At 31.2% G+C, this 18,932-nt stretch overlaps 1 protein-coding gene across 4 annotated transcripts in view; it reads right to left on the bottom strand.

The window, feature by feature from the left end:
- The window catches only part of LOC132724887 (acetylcholinesterase-like), an 80,214-nt gene that overhangs the window by 26,562 nt on the left and 34,720 nt on the right, over nt 1-18,932 (bottom strand). For 2 of the 4 annotated variants that reach the window (XM_060709869.1, XM_060709870.1), the window contains exon 2: nt 11,026-11,135. The gene's annotated coding sequence lies outside the window, so the exon portion shown is untranslated. Of the gene's footprint in view, nt 1-11,025; nt 11,447-18,932 lie in introns of those variants that run through there. The other 2 variants (XM_060709872.1, XM_060709868.1) reach the window with 2 other exon arrangements.

The following is an 18,932-nucleotide window of genomic DNA, read 5'->3' as shown; positions in this document are numbered from 1 at the left end:
GATGGGATCATGTACAAGTGCAATGATAAGATAAGAAACTTACAAACTGTAAATGTCAAACTGACAGAATTCTACGATACCGTGTTTACGTGTATTTCGAACTATTGTCTTAAATAAATTCGACTCAGCCAGTATGTTTGAAGTGTGTAAAATAAACTTTAAGTCGTACGTTTGCAGACTTTCTAATAGTTCAAACAAACAAAACCCTCCGATGTTTATAAAACGAAAATCCTGCATCTACCTAAACATTAGAAAAACGTGGCCTCCCTGTCAACAAACAAGTGCAGTGCGATTATTTGTTGGTTTAAAACAAAGCTTATGGGGATTTTGTATAGTAAAAACCGGGTGCATAATGATGTAAAAATCATTTGTTGATTTGAAACAAAGCATAAGGGATTTTGTACAGTAAATATTGGGATATAAAGTGATGGAAAAAGAGATCAGCGGCGGAATATTTGTTTACAATATTAAATACAAAGATTAACCAATGTGTGGAAGGTTTTGTTCAATTGTTATTGCGAATAATCTTACGGTTAGGAAAAAGAAATTTCTGCTGTCAATGAATTATGACTAAAATTTTCCTTAAGTTTTCACCTGCTTTTTCTCAGACATGACTTAGGATATTTGTATTGCCATTTTACTTCCGAGTTTATGTGTGGAATTTACATTATTGCAAAGGAAAGGACATCAAATAATCATGAAAACGAAAGGCAATCTGAGATATAAATTTAAATGAGCATATGTATTTGTGAACAAGGTATTTCCAGTATCCAGGGTCCGGAAATCGATGACTGTAGCGGTGTATCAGCTATGTTATTGCCAATGTATATGATGAAAACCCCTGAAATTCTAAAAAAAAGTACTAGTACTTGGTTTGGGTTTCAAATGTATTATATCAGACTCTTGTTGAAATCTTGGCACAGCCATGGTCTCCCAATCATATCTTCTGATAATTTATATACATAAGAAAAAGACAAGAAATGATAATTAAAAAACATGAAGGGAATCTGAGAAACAAAAGAACTGAAAACAAATATTTATAAGGATACTATTCCATCTAAAATGTCTAAGAGTATATAAAAAGAACTAAAAATCGATAATTTAAAAATCCTTTTCCGGTTTTTTATTTGAAAATCTTTAAACTTCCATTGCTACATTGTATTAAGTTATCATAAATAAATCATATCTAATCGGTTTTAATTAATAATTTAATAAGTTATATATACATTATGCATTAATAACAAAGATATGCGTTTAACAGTTGTGTAACACAATTTTGTTTATATCATAACTAACAAATTCCTTCTTTTATAATGTATCTGGCAATTTGTTTTATTTACCTCATTTTCAACATTGTATTTAATAACACATTACATCGAAGCCGTAAAGTTATTTATCACACTAAAATATTAATCTTTTTTTAGCTGCTGGAAATATATCATGGTAACCGAACGTAATGTTTTCAATTTCCAATGTCGATTATATTTAGATCATCTTTTCATTAGTAAATCTGCAGGTAGCTCTATCTTAAAATGATATCATCATGGAAATATGATAAATTTCCAACAAATGTGTGATATATCTGATACTGCTGGAAATGAAGCTTGTTTATTTATCCCATTCCAGAAACATTACGCTAATAATCTTTAAGACTATAATATGTCGAAATTTGACAAACAAACAAAAGAACCAATTGCAACCGACTGTCACGGGTAACGCTCTCTGACAAAATGACGTCAATGGGTTCGATCCTCCGCTACATTCTTTGAATATGGCTTCAAACCTATGTTTTTTTATGATATTTAGTTCTTCAAACGAGTATATGCCATTCAATCATACAAAATACTTTGAAAACAGAACGTGCTTAATAAAATGTGTTAATAACTATTCAACTTAAGATTTTCAGCTGGATTTATATTCTACAAATGATTATGTACAAGGATGGAACGGTTATACAGAAGATGGAGTTCATCTGATAAACGTGTCGTGTTGTCCGACTTGACCATGTAACATCAAAAGAGTAACCATAAAGCATTTGAAAATCCGGGTAAAAATTGTAGACTAGGGCATGAGTATGACCTGACTTGACTTTGCAATATCTGATCGTCAGAAATTGTAATAACCTTGGAGTTATTGGCAGACATCTTAAACAAGGGTAAGACACGTTTGGTTTGGCTGTTAAAGTGTAGAAAGTTATATCTGCTGAAAATGTATTGTTTGGATTTAGTATTCGAATGCGTTCAAAAACATGTATGAACACAATATGCTTGTTTATTCACTAAAGAGCGAATGACACATCCACAGAATCATTAATAGATGGTAAAGTTCCTATTTAAAATCGGAGCATAATATGTTGTTCCGCTGGAACATTTTATTCTGTTTACATGCAATTTTCATGTGAATATCACATATATTCTATGTGACAACTGTTTCAAGAATCCACCTTGTACTATAATGAAAACAGGATAATTTTACTGTGTATATATTTCATAAAAAATATTTCATAAGACAGCTTTAACAGAAGAGCTCTGTCTTTCGGACAACATATTCCAGTCCGATATATTGGCAGAGTATATAAGAACTTTTGAATACCGTAAACTATGATATAACAACCTTAAAAACTATAATATTTAGATATTTGAATATTAAACGATTATTTCTAAATTAACGTAATTAATTGCTTAGGTCGAAATAATATGCTATCCTTTTGTTTTACTACATTGTATTATTTTTATAATTCAACTTCTTTATTAATAGGACAACTTAATATCCCAGGCATTCTTAAAATCACGTTTTGAAAGCTTTAAAATATCTTGGTTTATAGCAAATGTAAATTACAAAAGGATAATAAATTAAAAGTTACATTTTTACATAGTTAGTTTAGTATGGAAATAGATGTATTTTATGGATTACTAAAATAAGTTTATTCTCGAACATTGGTATAATATTGTCTATTAGAACAATATAAACCTAGTTAATAACAAACTTTAACTGCACAAAAAACAGGGACATTGTTGTAAAATTAAAACGCATAAAAAAACCCTCAATTTCTGTAGGATCCAAGACACTTTCAAACACAACGCAATAAAATATTTTTGCGATTCAAAAGTAGTGCTATTTTGAACATCGTATTTACCTGTTCTATTTGTGAAAACACATTTTATCAATTAGTAAAAAAGCATTGAAATTGATTACAACCAGATTTCAAACATCAAGTTTTCTTCGGTTATATAATCAAACGTAAGTATTTTGAAATAGAACTACAAACAAATTAAACAAGAGGGTCATGATGGTGCTTTAAAGTCGTTCGGTTTGGATTTTAAAACTCTCCAACTTACGACCATATTAAATTATTTTTTGATGTTAAAATGGCAAGAAATCGTAAAAGGGGATTTCTTTTTTTAAAAGGGGATTTCTATTTTAGTATTCCTTCTCTTGGTAACATAGAGGGAGCAAAGCAGACAATAAGAAAGAAAATAAGAAAACAAAAGAAACATCAATCAAACTATTCTTTCTTTAATCTTTCCTCTGAAAGGCACATCCGCATCTTGATAAGAAGTTGTTGGGCTTTATACCTTCATATTGTTCCCCTTCTACCTAACTCAAACTTTGTCGAAAATCGATCTATAAGCTAATCAAAAGATCTTGTTAATCTATTTAAAGTCATAGCTGAGAACTGAGTGTATCTTCGTTGATAGATTGCAATTTATTGACAAAGATGCTATAAACAGATGTTGTGGACAACACGACGTGGTGACATTAATTAAATATAAAATGAAATAAATAAAAATGAAGAAAAGAAATACAGTAGGTGTTGTATTCCATAGAGTGAACTAGAATCCCTAAAGAAGTCCAAACGCCAAATTGAAAATGTTGCAAGCTCGGTTTAATTGAGGCTGTTAATGTAGGGTACTGGAAAGTGCAAGCTACCGTCCAGGCTCTCTAGCACCGGCTAAGCAGTATTCAACATTTAAAACCTATCAATATGTTGTGAAATGGTCTGCTCAGGGAAAATTGATTAACAGCAATCAAATATTGTTATACAAACGGAGTTGTTTTCAGATTCTTCCACTTTGAGATTTGTTAAAATAGTTGTATCCGTTCAACAAGATCTGTCGAACATTTTGTAGTTAAGATTGAATGAACCGTTGCAGATATAAAGTTCCTAGCTTTAAGTTACAATTTCCTATTCATGCTGTACGGATGAACATATACTAAAGGGACTCTACTTTATGACTTGCATTAAATGTTTTATAAATGAAAATTGAGTAGGTTACTCTGAATTTTTGCAATCATAAAATTTAAAACAAATATTTTTTTTTCAAATACACATGTACCCATATTTTCCCAACAACTGAATAAGTATCAAAAACAAGAATGTAACAAACAAAACAATTAAACAAGAAACTCACACCGCTTGTTGTAGAGTATAAGCTTTGTTAAACAAATATAATTGAGCCGCGTCATGACAAAACCAACATAGTGCGTTTGCGACCAGCATCGATCCAGACCAGCCTGCGCATCCGCGCAGTCTGATCAGGATCCATGCTGTTCGTTTACAAACCCTACTACATGTAGAGAAACTGATGGCGAACAGCATGGATCCTGATCAGACTGCGCGGATGCGCAGGCTGGTCTGGATCCATGCTGGTCGCAAACCCATTATGTTGGTTTTGTCATGGCGCGGCTCATATAATATGACTATGATAATCGTAATTTTACGCTAGAAAATATGCGTTCTATTTTCCGGCAATGTTTGCACAAGTGTTTCTAAATTGTTATATTTTTATTATGAACATGGGATAATTCACGCAATGCTATTAACATTATTGTATGTACTAATGAGTATTTACACCAATTATGCTGGCACGAATGCATAATGTACAATTAATATAAATTGTATTGCGTAACGAAAGAGAATTATCTTAAAGATGCAGCATAAATCGGTTACAAATAAGTTGTTTTGGTAAAAAACTTTTTAAAGCAGTTTTTCTCTATCTTTTCATATATTTCTTGTCTTTAAAATTGCTGGAAATGGCATAATTTTGAAACAAAGGAAGCGGTCAGGTTAACAGAACTTCACATTGGATAATTACACCATTAATATCTACGCTTACATAAAGTTATTATTCAAAATTAGTTTTTACATTAAGCTATCCTCCAAGCTTCCCATCCCCCCCCCCCCCCCAAAAAAAAAAGAATAAAAATAAAGACACTGATCGAAGCAGAATTCATTAAAACATGAAAACTATGTTTTTAATAGCATTTCCAAATGTGCTAATACTTGGTACTAAATTTCAGAAGCGTATCAACATTATTCCCTTTTTTCTTCACGTGTAACTAAGGTATCATATAATATTTTATAATAATATGTATATCTTTTTCAAAATCATTCTTAGAATCATTTATAAAACAGAATGTTTAACTTATATTACAGTTTTTTGGGGGGCAGAACATTGTTTTGTAACGGCCCTTAGAAGTTGGATCTTCTATTCTCAGTAACCGGAAATCTTCCAATTAATTACTTAAATAAAAAGTCACACGTAATGCCATAAAATGTCTTAGATTTTTAAACAAGAAAGATGTCAAAACTCTTTTTGATGTTTTGCTCCATTCATGAATAGGAAAGGTTATATGGGTAAAAAAAATCTTTTTTTCTCTCGAACGCTATTCATAAAATGAATTTCAAATGGCCTAAAATTAAAGTGCTACACGCTCGTTTGATTTAGCATATTGATAAACAACTAAAGTTAATGCAAGATTCTGGCCATGTCCCTAGCACCGGTTTACAGTATAAACAACACAATAGTTATCTTAATGGACCAGTATTTGTGATGTATCAATGTAGAGGGTTTTCCGAGTTTCATTGACATTTCTTTAGACATTTGACATTACATGAGCAATGTTACTTTTTCCTTTTAAACAGATCACTTTTGAAAGATCGGTATTTTCTTCAAGGACGTTTGTTTATGATCACAACAAATATACATAAATTATCATTATCATTCCATTTAGCAATGTTAGTGGTCGTTGTCAAACTACGTTTGCACGTGCATGCCTGCAATCTTATAAAATAAAGACATATTATTACCACAGGTGCATCTGTTTCTAATATTTATGATACATACATGCATGCATACAAAAATTGTTATACCTATATACTTGTTTTACATACAAAACATACCAATGATAATGAGCCAAATCAGTTTTTAAAAACAAGTTTTTTTTTAGTTTTTTTTTTAATTTATGTATTTCAAGGTAATCTTATTTAGAAATTGCAATACACTCTGCATTTTTTTGGCTGTATCAAAAATCTTTCCATTCCAGATTTTTACATCAACATATTTACAATACAAGTGTTTTAATGTTGACTCTAAAGTGAAGATAAACATATCAGCAAGGGAGACCGGCGTTTACGGACCAACAAAAATAAACGACGGAAAAAATAAACATAAGGAAAAAGCAAGCAATAGAAAATACACATTTTATATAACATTGTTGATGAAAGTGCATCATATGTTGCCGATAAATCACTCAAAAGTGGGAAACATCACTTTGTAGTGTCTCTAAAGAAACTCATACACATACAAAATCTCATTATATACTTGTTGTACGCTATTCTATACCGTTGTGAATAAATATATGATTATTGCTTTTTAATGTGTAAATTCTCATGTGTATTTTTTTCCATGCAAGATTTTTTTTAAAGTTTATAATGCCTACTCGTAAGAATAAATAATTTGTTATACTTTTCTTAAATTGCAATACATGTATACGGTAGGTTTAACAGTTACATGTTTTGCGGGTGCTTGGGATACGAGAGAGTGTTGCAATTATAGCTACAAGATATGAAGACACTCATATCAATTGAGTTAAATGTTCCTTTTTTATTGTTTTGCGGTTTCATTTAGTGTAAGAGAAACAAATACGAACAGGTAAAGAGGACAAATCCAAACTTTTCTAAATTGTTGTTTGGATATATACTTGCAGTCCTTTCATTTTAATCAAGTTACTTATTTAATAATTTATTTTTATTATTTGATAAAGCACATATAAAATTGGATCAAGAACGAATGACATTACTGAACAAAACATAAAAAGATGCTCGGTGTCCATAGAGAAAAGCATAGCAAACACAATTAAAAAGATATATCTGTATGGGAACAAATGGTAAGACGTGCACCACGAAGGGTAGATGTCTCAGATTTGAAACCTTTCATGGGCACCGCATTATTGTTGTATCATGGGTACTGTATCCGAATCCTGTTTTGGGCACGCGATAAGGGTCAATGCATGGGCGGGAGATTCGAATCACCCATACATGAATCGAAACTTATTATGGGCATAGGATTCGTATTATATCATTAGCACAAGATAAGTCACAGCACGGGCACAAGATTCGGTACATATCGCGGGAATATGATTAGAGACCTATTCTTGGCACAGGATTCGAATCCTATTATGGGCACAGGGTTAGTGTCAAAGCATGGGCACTGGATTTGATTTATATCACGGGCACAGGATTCGGGTCCTATTACGGGCACATCTTTTTAGTCTTATCGTGGGCACAACCTATGTTCTTGAGCAAACAATTTACTTTGCATAGCTTCAATTAAGTGTAAATTGGCATCGGAGAGATAATGCAATAAGTGAGTTATCACAAGCGATAAGAATTACTCAAACGAGAAAACAATACTTGGATACAAGTTGAAAGTTGGTCAATGTAAAGACTTGAAGATTTATGAACATGCCCATTACGTAAATCTTAGACAATGCAATATCTTAAAAGTTAAGGAGAAATGATGATTTACAAACAGTTCGATATATTATGGTGCATGCACCTGTTTCTATAGTAATCAGGTTTACCCTATATAAATTATTGGTTGGCAGGTTATATGTGTATTTTTACCTGGCTGTGTGCGTCAGCAAACAACATCAAGGCAACAAGTGATAATTAGCGTACAGCATAACACTACGTAGGAGATGATGAGCAACACTTACAATTTACAACTAAACACATAAAATACAGAATGAAAAATGTAATACAATATATAAAAAACAACCCATCGACAACTCTTCAATTTAGAAAAAATCGAACGTTTATTGAATGAGTCATCATCTTGAATTTGTTTTCTTTTTCTATTTCATGATTTAGTTTAAAGCTGAATACCTCTAGCCTTTAAATAAGTCAAAATATTGCAAGAAAAACAAACTTGAGAAAAATGTGCTAAGATTTTCAGAAATGTAAAAAAGATTATAGTAATAATTTACTTGTTATATACGAAAAATGACTAATTTTGTTGTATATACGAGTACCACCAGATTTTTACTGCTTGACTAACGCATTCATGAAAAAATGCTGCAAAAGAACAATTTTTTCTTCAAAAACTATTTTCGCATAATTTGACCTCTTTTCGGTTATTCATGCAGATTTAATACATGCGTCTGTAAAAGGCAGATAACTTTTGTTCACTTCACTATATTTTACTTTGAAATACATTTAACAAAATGTTCATGCATAAATCTGAAGGCATGCTGCTTTAATATATAAACATTTAAATCTTAAAACCAGTTAACATTCTAACCCTCTAATTTGCGATATTTTGAATATAAACCAGATTATATCTTAGCCGCTTAATTTGCGACATTTAGACGATAATCCATTTAACATTCTAACCACATTTATGCGCGACCTTTTTTTACAATACAGTTTTTTTATAATTAATAAACAATCATTATTAAGTGAAACATTTTAAGTTAAATGTGTTGCGTATAAAACCTTATAAAATGACATTAACCTTCAGCCCGCTGGCGGCAACTAAACTTACAAACGCGACCAGTGCAGACCAAGATCTGCCCGCATGCCATTAACTGTTCAAACATAGTTTGAACTATTTGCTATTCAGTCAGCATATATCTTGGAATTTTCTCTAAACATAATGATTTTTGTCCAGTTGAAAGAAAGACAATATCTAGAAAAAATTAGGCCCTCGGAAGCATTAAAATCAGGAAAAGTACATAACAATTGCAGACCCGGTTTGATTGATTCTGTACATGAGGAAATATAAAAAAGTGCAAAATTCCACACGCCCCCTAGCACCGGCTAGAACGTTCATCAAGGATGGATTAAAACGTGACATATTGCTGTTATTTTAACACAAAGCTTCAAACGTATCAAGTCCATATGAATACTGAAATGACAACGTCTGCAAAATTTCCGTATATACGCATTCTCCTCCTACATCAGGAATTAACGACAAAACAAACAATTTAACAAATAGAATATAGCGTTAATTAAATGCCATAAGAAGAGTAACGCAATATGTAGCTTGGAGAAAGAAGAGAGGAAATAGATTATTTCTGTCTTACAATGAGGTGACAATTTGATATAAACAACACTGATAGAGTCCTACTCCCACAACTTTCTGCATTATTTATAACATCTCGTCTACTATCTAAGTCAAAGACAACTGGTAATCAAATAAATGAGCGTAACATTTATTCTGTTATTGTCGAACAAGCCAATTTAACCCCTTAATTAACCTGCGGAATTTCCTGATTGAACATTTCCGGCTGAATTCTTTTTTAAACTGTTCATTTTAAAAGTCCATTATGTCTCAGAAATGCTTTTATTTTTATCTCTCAAAACTTTTTATTTTTGTCGAATTGTTATTGTTTCGAAAATGTTACTTATTGGCCAACTTTCTGAACCATCATAGAGCAGGGTCAGAATTCGCAGAGTTTAGAACGATTTTATCTTTAATATGAAAACTGCCTTAGACGTGAATAAATAAATCACTGTAAAATAAACCCCATAGTTATTTTAATATGGCTAATAAAAATATCGTTTTAAAATTTAGTATAAAATTTAATTGTAATAAAATCGCATCCTCTGATAATTATCTGAAATCAATATTTCGTTTAAGCCGTTACAAATATAGATTAAACTTAAAATATTAAAATATTAAGAATGGCACCCCAAGCTTCAAGAAAAAGATTGCTTTGACCAGTTTTCTAATCGACTATATTATTATGTATTTTGTATATTTATCATTAAACTAAATACAAACTATTTCAGTTTAGCATATAAAGATCTTTAATTCAAGTTAGTTTAATCTTTATACCGTAACTTACATTAATTATGCTCTTCTGGAGACGCAGAAATAGAACAAAAATGTTAAGGTTAGAATACAACAGGAGTTCTGAGCGCGAGGTAAACGTTATTTCTCCGTACCCAGAAATCTATTATTTTAACAAGAACAGCATCTGTTATTGTTGACATTTTCTTTGTTGTAATACTGGTGTCTCTTGCCAAACATAATACGATATACTTATATAAATATCCCTACCGAAGATAAATGTTTGATCTCTTTGTAAAGCGTAATGAAACTCTCCATTGAGTTCAATAAAACTACCCTCTCATTGCGTTGTTTCGAATAACATGTATCAAATTTCAAACAATTATTGGAAAAACAATAGTTTTGCATCTCATGTTGACAAATGTATATATGTAAATATATTTTATATGTTAGAGGAAGTATTATCGTACAAAAAATGATATATTGTCTATTCTTTTCTGTTCTATTTCATAAACAATAGATGAAGGACACATGTGCATTGACCAGTCTCAAATGCATGCATACATACAGATGTTATCTTTTAACTAGAGAATTTAATATATTGAATTGATCTATCCGTGAGTACAAAAAATAAATGTAAGCTTTTCGTATAAAAACAATAAATTTATACGTAGAATAATCAGTACATTTTTTTTTAAATTTAAATGTAAACAAAAAATAACGTAATGAATAAAATCATTCAATAGCAGTAAAATAATTTTCTCAATTAACCTTTAAATTACATCACAAATGTTAATTGAATAAAAAATTCAAAATTTCAAAATATTTAAGTTCGTAAACAATTTTATAATATAAACATGTTTTTTGATGTAAACATTTTATATAGATAACTTTAATATATTTTCATAAATAAAAAAATAAGGAGAATTATTATTATTAAACTTACTTCTTATCGCGTTACGTTAAGCCGGTTAATCCGAGTTATAATCCAAGTTCATTCATAACAACACATTCACGTCAAGCGAATTGAATCCCACAATGCATTTCTACACACAACTGTAAAAAGAAAGCCGAGAGAAACGTATGTTATAATTAACCTCTTGGAATTAACGAGAACGTTTTTTTAGAGGATTAGGGATCAATAGCGGTGTGCGTTTAATTCAACATTTGTAACATCTGCTCGCGGAAAACACATCGAAACTTTCTTATGAACGAATCTGTCATATAATTTCCTTTAACATTGTTTTCATTAATCCAGTAGCCATATGAAATATTGTAGAACCTCTTTTCGTTAAGTTCGACGTAGTACTAGCACTTATAAACTAAATGTACTATATATAAATATCAAAGGAGGCACATATATACATAGTTCACCTGAGTTTCCCACCATTATCTTGCCGAAAATAACTCCCATACGAAATCAGTGTATGAAATAAATCCATGTTTATACTACCGCATGAGTAATATGTAATATGATTACAAAGCCTTTAATATTGATAAAAATATAAAATGGTCTAAAAAAGATTTAGTATCTAAATATAAAACTTTTATCTATATAGGAAATATAATAAAGCTATTGTTACGAAAAGTTCATTTCTTGTGCACATTAAGACTTGTAAATATTGAAGAACCATCATGATTGTATTGTTCAATATATTGTATGTACAACAAGTTATAATGTGTATTTTTGTTTTTAGAAATACAATACTAAAATCATTACACAACAAAGAAATTAATTCAAGGTTAAATGCAGTATCAGCGAAACTTTACAGTTTTTTTCAATATTTTAGACAAAATTAATTAAATAAATAAATAAATATACAAATGTTTGAATGACTGAAAAGAATGAATGAATGAATGAATGAATGAATGAATGAATGAATGAATGAATGAATGAAATAACTGAACTGAACTGAAGTGAACCGAACCGGAATGAATGAATGATTGAATGAATGAATGAATGAATGCATGAGTGAATGAATGAATAAATGAATGAATGAATGAAAACACTCTTCAAATGTTATTGCCAAATTCACAAGAAATTTAAATCAGTACCTCAATCGAGCACTTACTAATTACAGAAATTAATTTGACGACAGGTAGTTTAAACATAATTGAGCCGCGTCACGACAAAACCAACATAGTGGGTTTGTGACCAGCATGGATCAAGACCAGCCTGCGCATCCGCGCAGTCTGATCAGGATCCATGCTGGTCGCTTACCAACTCTATTACAAGTGGCAGAAACTGACAGCGAACAGCATCGATCCAGATCTGACTGCGCGGATCAGGCTGGTCTGGATCCATGCTGGTCGCAAACCCACTATGTTGGTTTTGTCATGACGCGGCTCAATTACCTTCTTTCAATTTAACAATATGTTAACGTCGATAAGTACCGGCAGGGAGCCTAAATAAGCGGGTTACAGTTGAGTCTATAATGAAGTCCACAGACAACTAAGGTCATATAAGAAATATAATAACATGTTCCAACTGAACTTTATAGAGTAAACAGTTCTTTTTACCGTGGATCATTGATTAATATTAATGAACGGTTAATTCATAAGCAACATCTGTTTTTCTTGAAAAGAACACCGTGTGTGGTGTCATTGACATTTATAAATTAAGCACGTGCCTAGTTTACCCGTGCATTTCATACATGATAAAAAGATATATAAGAATTGTCTGGTATACCATACAAATGTGTCAAAACTAAACACATTATCGTTTGTTATCGGTGACTGTCCGCGTTACTTTACACTATCGTAAATGCGCGCCGTCAAAAATAAACAACGACAATATTAACGTTAAGACAACGTAACGGATGTAGCGACGTAAATATGTCATCTCCGTAAATCAGACATTTTGACATCTTTAGCGCGTCTAAACATTTTCAACTACCCTCAGTAGTATCAAAGTCGCATTGTCTTTTGTTAAGCTTTTGTTAATACTAGTAACGTATATTCCGTTTAATCTTATAATTATATTCATTATATAGACTGATGGCAAGCTTTCTGCAAATAAGTTTTAAGATAAGTAAATAAATTATGTATTTATAAAACCTATTCAAATAAAAGACATTAAATGTACAACGATGATACACGTTTACATAAATATAATTTAAAAAATGTTCAATAAATTGTGTTATTTTAAACCAATGTAAATATCTGACTAAATCAAAATAAAGAGTTGATTGTTCTTTACCTTTCACAAGATGACAAATCTATCAATTTCAATTTAAAATCTAATTCAAAAGTAAATAAAAGAATATTAGATTATTAATGAAATAATATGTATAACACTGGATAATAAGAAATATGTCAACATCTATCTATCTTCCGGTAAGATGTCTCCTTTTACATTACCAGGCATCAGGTCTTCTCAAATAAGGGCATATTGTTATTAAACTACAAACAAGCTAGTCATTGAAGTCTTTTCGGTGGTATTTATTACTCGATAAAGGACGATGTGTTCCGATTTCTGCGTTGCCTCGTTTTGAAATGTTCACGAGTTTTAAAATGTCCACTAAAACTAGTTGCGGTCAGGCTCGGCTTGGAGTATCAGATGAAGTTGCAATAATGCACACATTGATTTAAGTGTTCCCGAAGCGTATTGATGTCCAGGTTTAATAAAACATCTTCAAGAAATTTTTTTTAAAAAACACTCTAATGTCGCAATAGGAATATTTGAATTATATTTTAGGAGTTTAACGAGTCATCGTATTAAAGCGGCCTTCAATTTTTATTTCTTGTTGGAAAAACAATTCTGTGTATTTTCAAACAGTTACTTTATATTGTAATAATTGTATCTATCCTATTCGTGTTAGGCCTTCTTCAAAACAGAATCCCGAGAGGTATGTAGGGCACCTGTGTTGTTCGTTTCTAAAAAAAGAAGAGACGGGGCTTTACTAATTTACATATAGAGAGCGGACCGGTAGATTAGGGGTATCGAGGGGTTTCCTTATTGTTTATGTATTTTATTGACGGCAAATTTCATTTCCCACCACAATTCTTTTGATTGAACGATTTATACTTAGAAAATTAACCTTTAGAAAAGCTGAAGGCCGCTTTAAACGAAAGATATAAAATACATTTAATCGTTTATTGATTAAACTAGCTTGTTGACACATTTTCAAAAAATATGGCCCATATTTCTGATAGTTCTTTGAATAATTAATATACAGGTCATAGAAGAACGTGCATGAGAAGTAAGCCATCGTGTCAAGGACAAGGCCTGGTGTGTCCGCCATACACGTGTACATACACACATGCTTTCGTCTCATAATTTTCTTCCACTCTGTATTGAACAGCAATAGGTAAATACCTCTAAGATCAATCGTTTCATTAACAGAAAGGTTGAAAATATTTGTACAGACCCTTCTCAGTTATTGAAAAGCTTAAACATTAAATAAGTATGCAAATATTTACTGTCTATCTGTGCCAAATATCAAAACTATTGGGGAGACTGTGTCTCTATGGCATTTTCGTAATTCTTAAGTACTATTTTATCTTTTCGCTTATTGTTTAAGATTAAGATAATCGCGGCTGATTAACCAATGAAGATAACATCAATTTAACAATCAAGGAAACGACATGTTTACCTAACAGATACAGATTAACTCGATATACGGCAGTGAATAGCATTCCATGTTTATTTTAAAGATTCATATTCTATCTATTTTAAACAAAATATGCGTATCAAACCCCCAAAAATAATAATTTTAAAGGGGTCTTCAACATTGGAAAGACGGTGACATGGCGTTTTATGTGGCTACCGTCTTTATTTACTTATTTAATTTATTTTATATATTATTTAAATGGAGCACACTCTAAAATAACAGGATTTTGCTAATGTCAGAGCGACACATAAGGTCATTAAGGCGACATCTGAGCTTTGTAGATGATCGAATACAAAAGACACCCGCCTGTGTACACTTTATTGTCAAAATATTTAGAATACACAATACAAATTGTACCTTAACAGGTTAAATACCTTAAATGGACATGTCCGTCTTTCAATCCTTATAAAACCATTCATCATTTTTAGGAATAAAATAATAATGTGTACTGCCTGAATAGCGAACAGTACATGTCATGATCAGCATGCACGGTCTCTTTAAGCTGATCTTGGTTTAAGTTGGCTGCATTGATCGGAACTTTAACCACCTCCTCGTCCAAGTTTGAGCAATGCTTTTAACATTACAGAATTCAATCAACTTATCAACGTATGAATTTACCAATCGTGACCCATACATGTATATTGTATAAGGCAAAAAGGTGTTGCTTTGAAGGTGTTGCTTTGAAGGTGTTGCTTTGAGCTAGATTTTAATTATATAGTGTACATGTATTAATTTAGAGCCCATTAATTAATGATAAAAATATTTTAGATCATCATGTGCTAAGTAATATTAATTCATTCAAACGATGACTCTAACAAAACTGTACAAATCAAATACTTTTATTTGACTTTCCATTTCATATTTTATCAAATGAAAAGCGGTGTTACAAAGGTGACTTATTATAATATGCTTTATGAAGTCTTTCAATTAGTAACCCATTGTCTATTTGACCGGTGTCATACATGAATATATTCTGAATGTACTTTCTTTTAATCACTTTGCATTCATCAACAGTAGGTGAACATCACCGAGCGGTTGCTTTTAAAACATATGAAGTGTAAATGTTATGAGTATATGTTAAATTTTTAATCATTTCTTCGTATTCAATCTTCAAAGCATATATTGAACCTTTAACATTTACTAGATGTTTTTATAATTAACCACAACAGACAATTTCTCTTGATATTTTATCATTTTTCAATACAATATATCACATTAACAAATTAGAGAAAATCTTGTAAGTTATTGCCCCAGGAATCTACGTTCATTTCCAATAAATATTGACATGTGTGTTTCAATTCTGAAGAACGAGGAAAATCTCTACTGTGTTGATTAAGTGATCAGTCTGAATAAATAGGTTTTACTACAATTTCAGGAGCATTTGCTATACTATTTTATACATTAATACTATGCACTCAGATCTGTATTATATTATTTTATTAACATTGTTAAAATTGTTAAAGGAGGATATTTTTATAAATTCATTCGTCTCCAATTGCACAGGCGGTGTAAATCTACTTCTATTATATACCTGCATATATGGTATTTTAGACAACAATATAATACAATTATACATTTCTTGGCACAGATCCCTCAGGATATACAAATTAGGTTCTCTAATATGACATCACAGGCAAAGTTAATAAACTGATGTATATAGTTTATAGTCTTAAAAAGTTGCCTCCTAATTATTAATTAATTAACTCTTAAATAGCATACTTGACTACAATTGTACTTTAACATCCCAGTCCATCATTAATTAAAGATAAAGAAAATGAGGTAAATGGAACTTGCCAAAGTTAATCAAATGTTTCTTGAAATAACTACTTGTCAATAATTAATACAAGTTAGTCGCGTAAAAGATTATTTGATATGGAATTAATTTATACCGTCATTTCTAAAACTGAATATGTCCGGAAGGTTATTAACACTTACTTCAACATTTTAAGATATCGCTTTTTATCATTTAGTATGGTGGCATATTTCTGCCACCAGATAACCATATAACTAACTACTTAATTAAGAGGTTAACTAGTTACGTAACTAGTTAATTCTTTCAATAAATAAAAGATCATAACGGGAAATAAATGCATGTTAGTGCCTACAACTGCCATCCTTTTATTATTTTGCCAGCTTAATATTAAGTGATTAACCAGTTACGTAACTACTTAACCTCTTAATTAACTAGTTAGTTATATGGTTATCTGGTGGCAGATATATGCCACCGTAATTTAGCTATATTTCTTTATGTGATTATAACAGGTGCAATCATATGGTGGCATATTTGTGCCACCAGATAACCTGATAACTAACTAGTTAATTAAGAGGTTAACTTGTTACATAACTAGTTAACCTGATAACTTACTAGTTAATTAAGAGGTTAACTAGTTACATAACTATTTAACCTGATAACTAACTAGTTAATTAAGAGGCTAACTAGTTACGTAACTAGTTAACCTCTTAATTAACTAGTTAGTTATCTGGTTATCTGGTGGCAGACATATGCCACAATACAATCATCTTTACATATTCAATTAGTATATTTCTTAAAGCAACATGAAGCCTCATAATATCTGGCAGAGCAGCGATTTTAAAATGTTTTTGTAATGGATTTAAAACAATGTTATGTTCTTACTATAACTTTGCTAATGATCTAAAAGAAAATATTGTTCGGCCAGCAATAGGACATATGACTACCGTATCGGAAACTTTCACATAATACCAAATAAAAAATCATTTGATAATTAAAAATGATAACATTTTTCGCTTCTTGGCCAATTAAGAGAAATGAGCTTAAATAAAATTTGTACTTTGTACATATTGCGTTGAATCAAAAATGCATTAAACATATAAAAGATGACAAAATGTTTTACGTTCGAATATAAAACTTAAATCATTATGTAAAATTGATTATTTAAAGAAAACGTTGAGGACAGAGTGAAATCAAAGTTTAATTAGTAAGTTACATATAATTGTAAAATACATTTGTAGTGTGTGCTATTTTGAACTGTTAAATATTACACAAAAGCGTTATTGTAATATGGTAGTCAGTTATATATGAGCGTGTCAATACAAAGAGATTTAACGAACACGTTAATTTGCGTATAATTGTCTATATCTAATGCAGCACTTGTATTGCCACGCGACAACCAACATAATGGTTGAGACCAGTATGGATCCAGACAAGCCTGCGCATCCGCCAAGTCTGATCAGGATCCATGCTGTTCGCTTACAGACCCTATAACAAGTAGAGAAACTGATAGCGAACAGCATGGATCCTGATCAGACTGCGCGGACGCGCAGGCTGGTCTGGATCCATGCTGGTCGCAAACCCATTATGTTGGTTTTGTCGTGACGCGGCTCTCTCAATATTTTGATAATAAGTTGTCTCCTATATGCACCGCACAATTGTTCTCATTTTGAATTCATAATTATTGAAATTGATAATAATTGAAATTTAATAAGTAAAGATCGACCAGCCTGTGAATCGATTAAAATCCATTTATCTTTAAGTAAAATTGTCATGTTAAGCAAATATTTGAAGACGTTTTTAAAAAGGTTAACTTTCAAAAGATGTAAAAAAACTTATTTTGAACGTTAAGGTAAGCATGGGTAAATAAATGAGCCGTGTCACGACAAAACCAACATAATGGCTTTGCGACCAGCATGGATCCAGACCAGCCTGCGCATCCGCGCAGTCTGATCAGGATCCATGCTGTTCGCTATCAGTTTCTCTACTTGTTATAGAGTTTGTAAGCGAACAGCATTGATCCTGATCAGACTGCACCGATGCGCAGGCTGGTCTGGAGCCATGCTGGTCGCAAACCCATTTTGTTGGTTTTGTCGTGACGCGGCTCAAATAATGCATAAGAAAATGATTATCTTGCTTAAACGGGACAAATGTTTGAATATATTATTTCCCTGCAAATTAAATAAAACGGTCGATGTAAAACAATGTTTAAACAAATATAAATTATGTAAGAGGACCTTTTCTAAAATATAGGGTACATATAGAAGCGAAATAAGGGCTTAGTATTATTTTTTTCAATTAAGGTTTTCAAGAACTGCATGTAAACTATATATATTTATTTACAGTGTAAAAACACGTTAAAGTTAATAATTGATTTATGCATGTATTTATTTATTTATTTTATTTTATTTTTATCAGTAATGATGTAAAATAACGATGTAAAAAGGTTCTTTAGTTTTAGAACAGGAGGAGAAAAGGGACAACTGCAAT

This window comes from Ruditapes philippinarum, unplaced genomic scaffold, assembly GCF_026571515.1.
Source record: "Ruditapes philippinarum isolate M1 unplaced genomic scaffold, ASM2657151v2 ctg713_1_1_1_1, whole genome shotgun sequence".
NCBI lineage: Eukaryota > Metazoa > Mollusca > Bivalvia > Venerida > Veneridae > Ruditapes > Ruditapes philippinarum.
The sequence above is the reverse complement of the archived record's forward strand: the minus strand, read 5'-3'. Positions and strand labels throughout refer to the sequence as shown.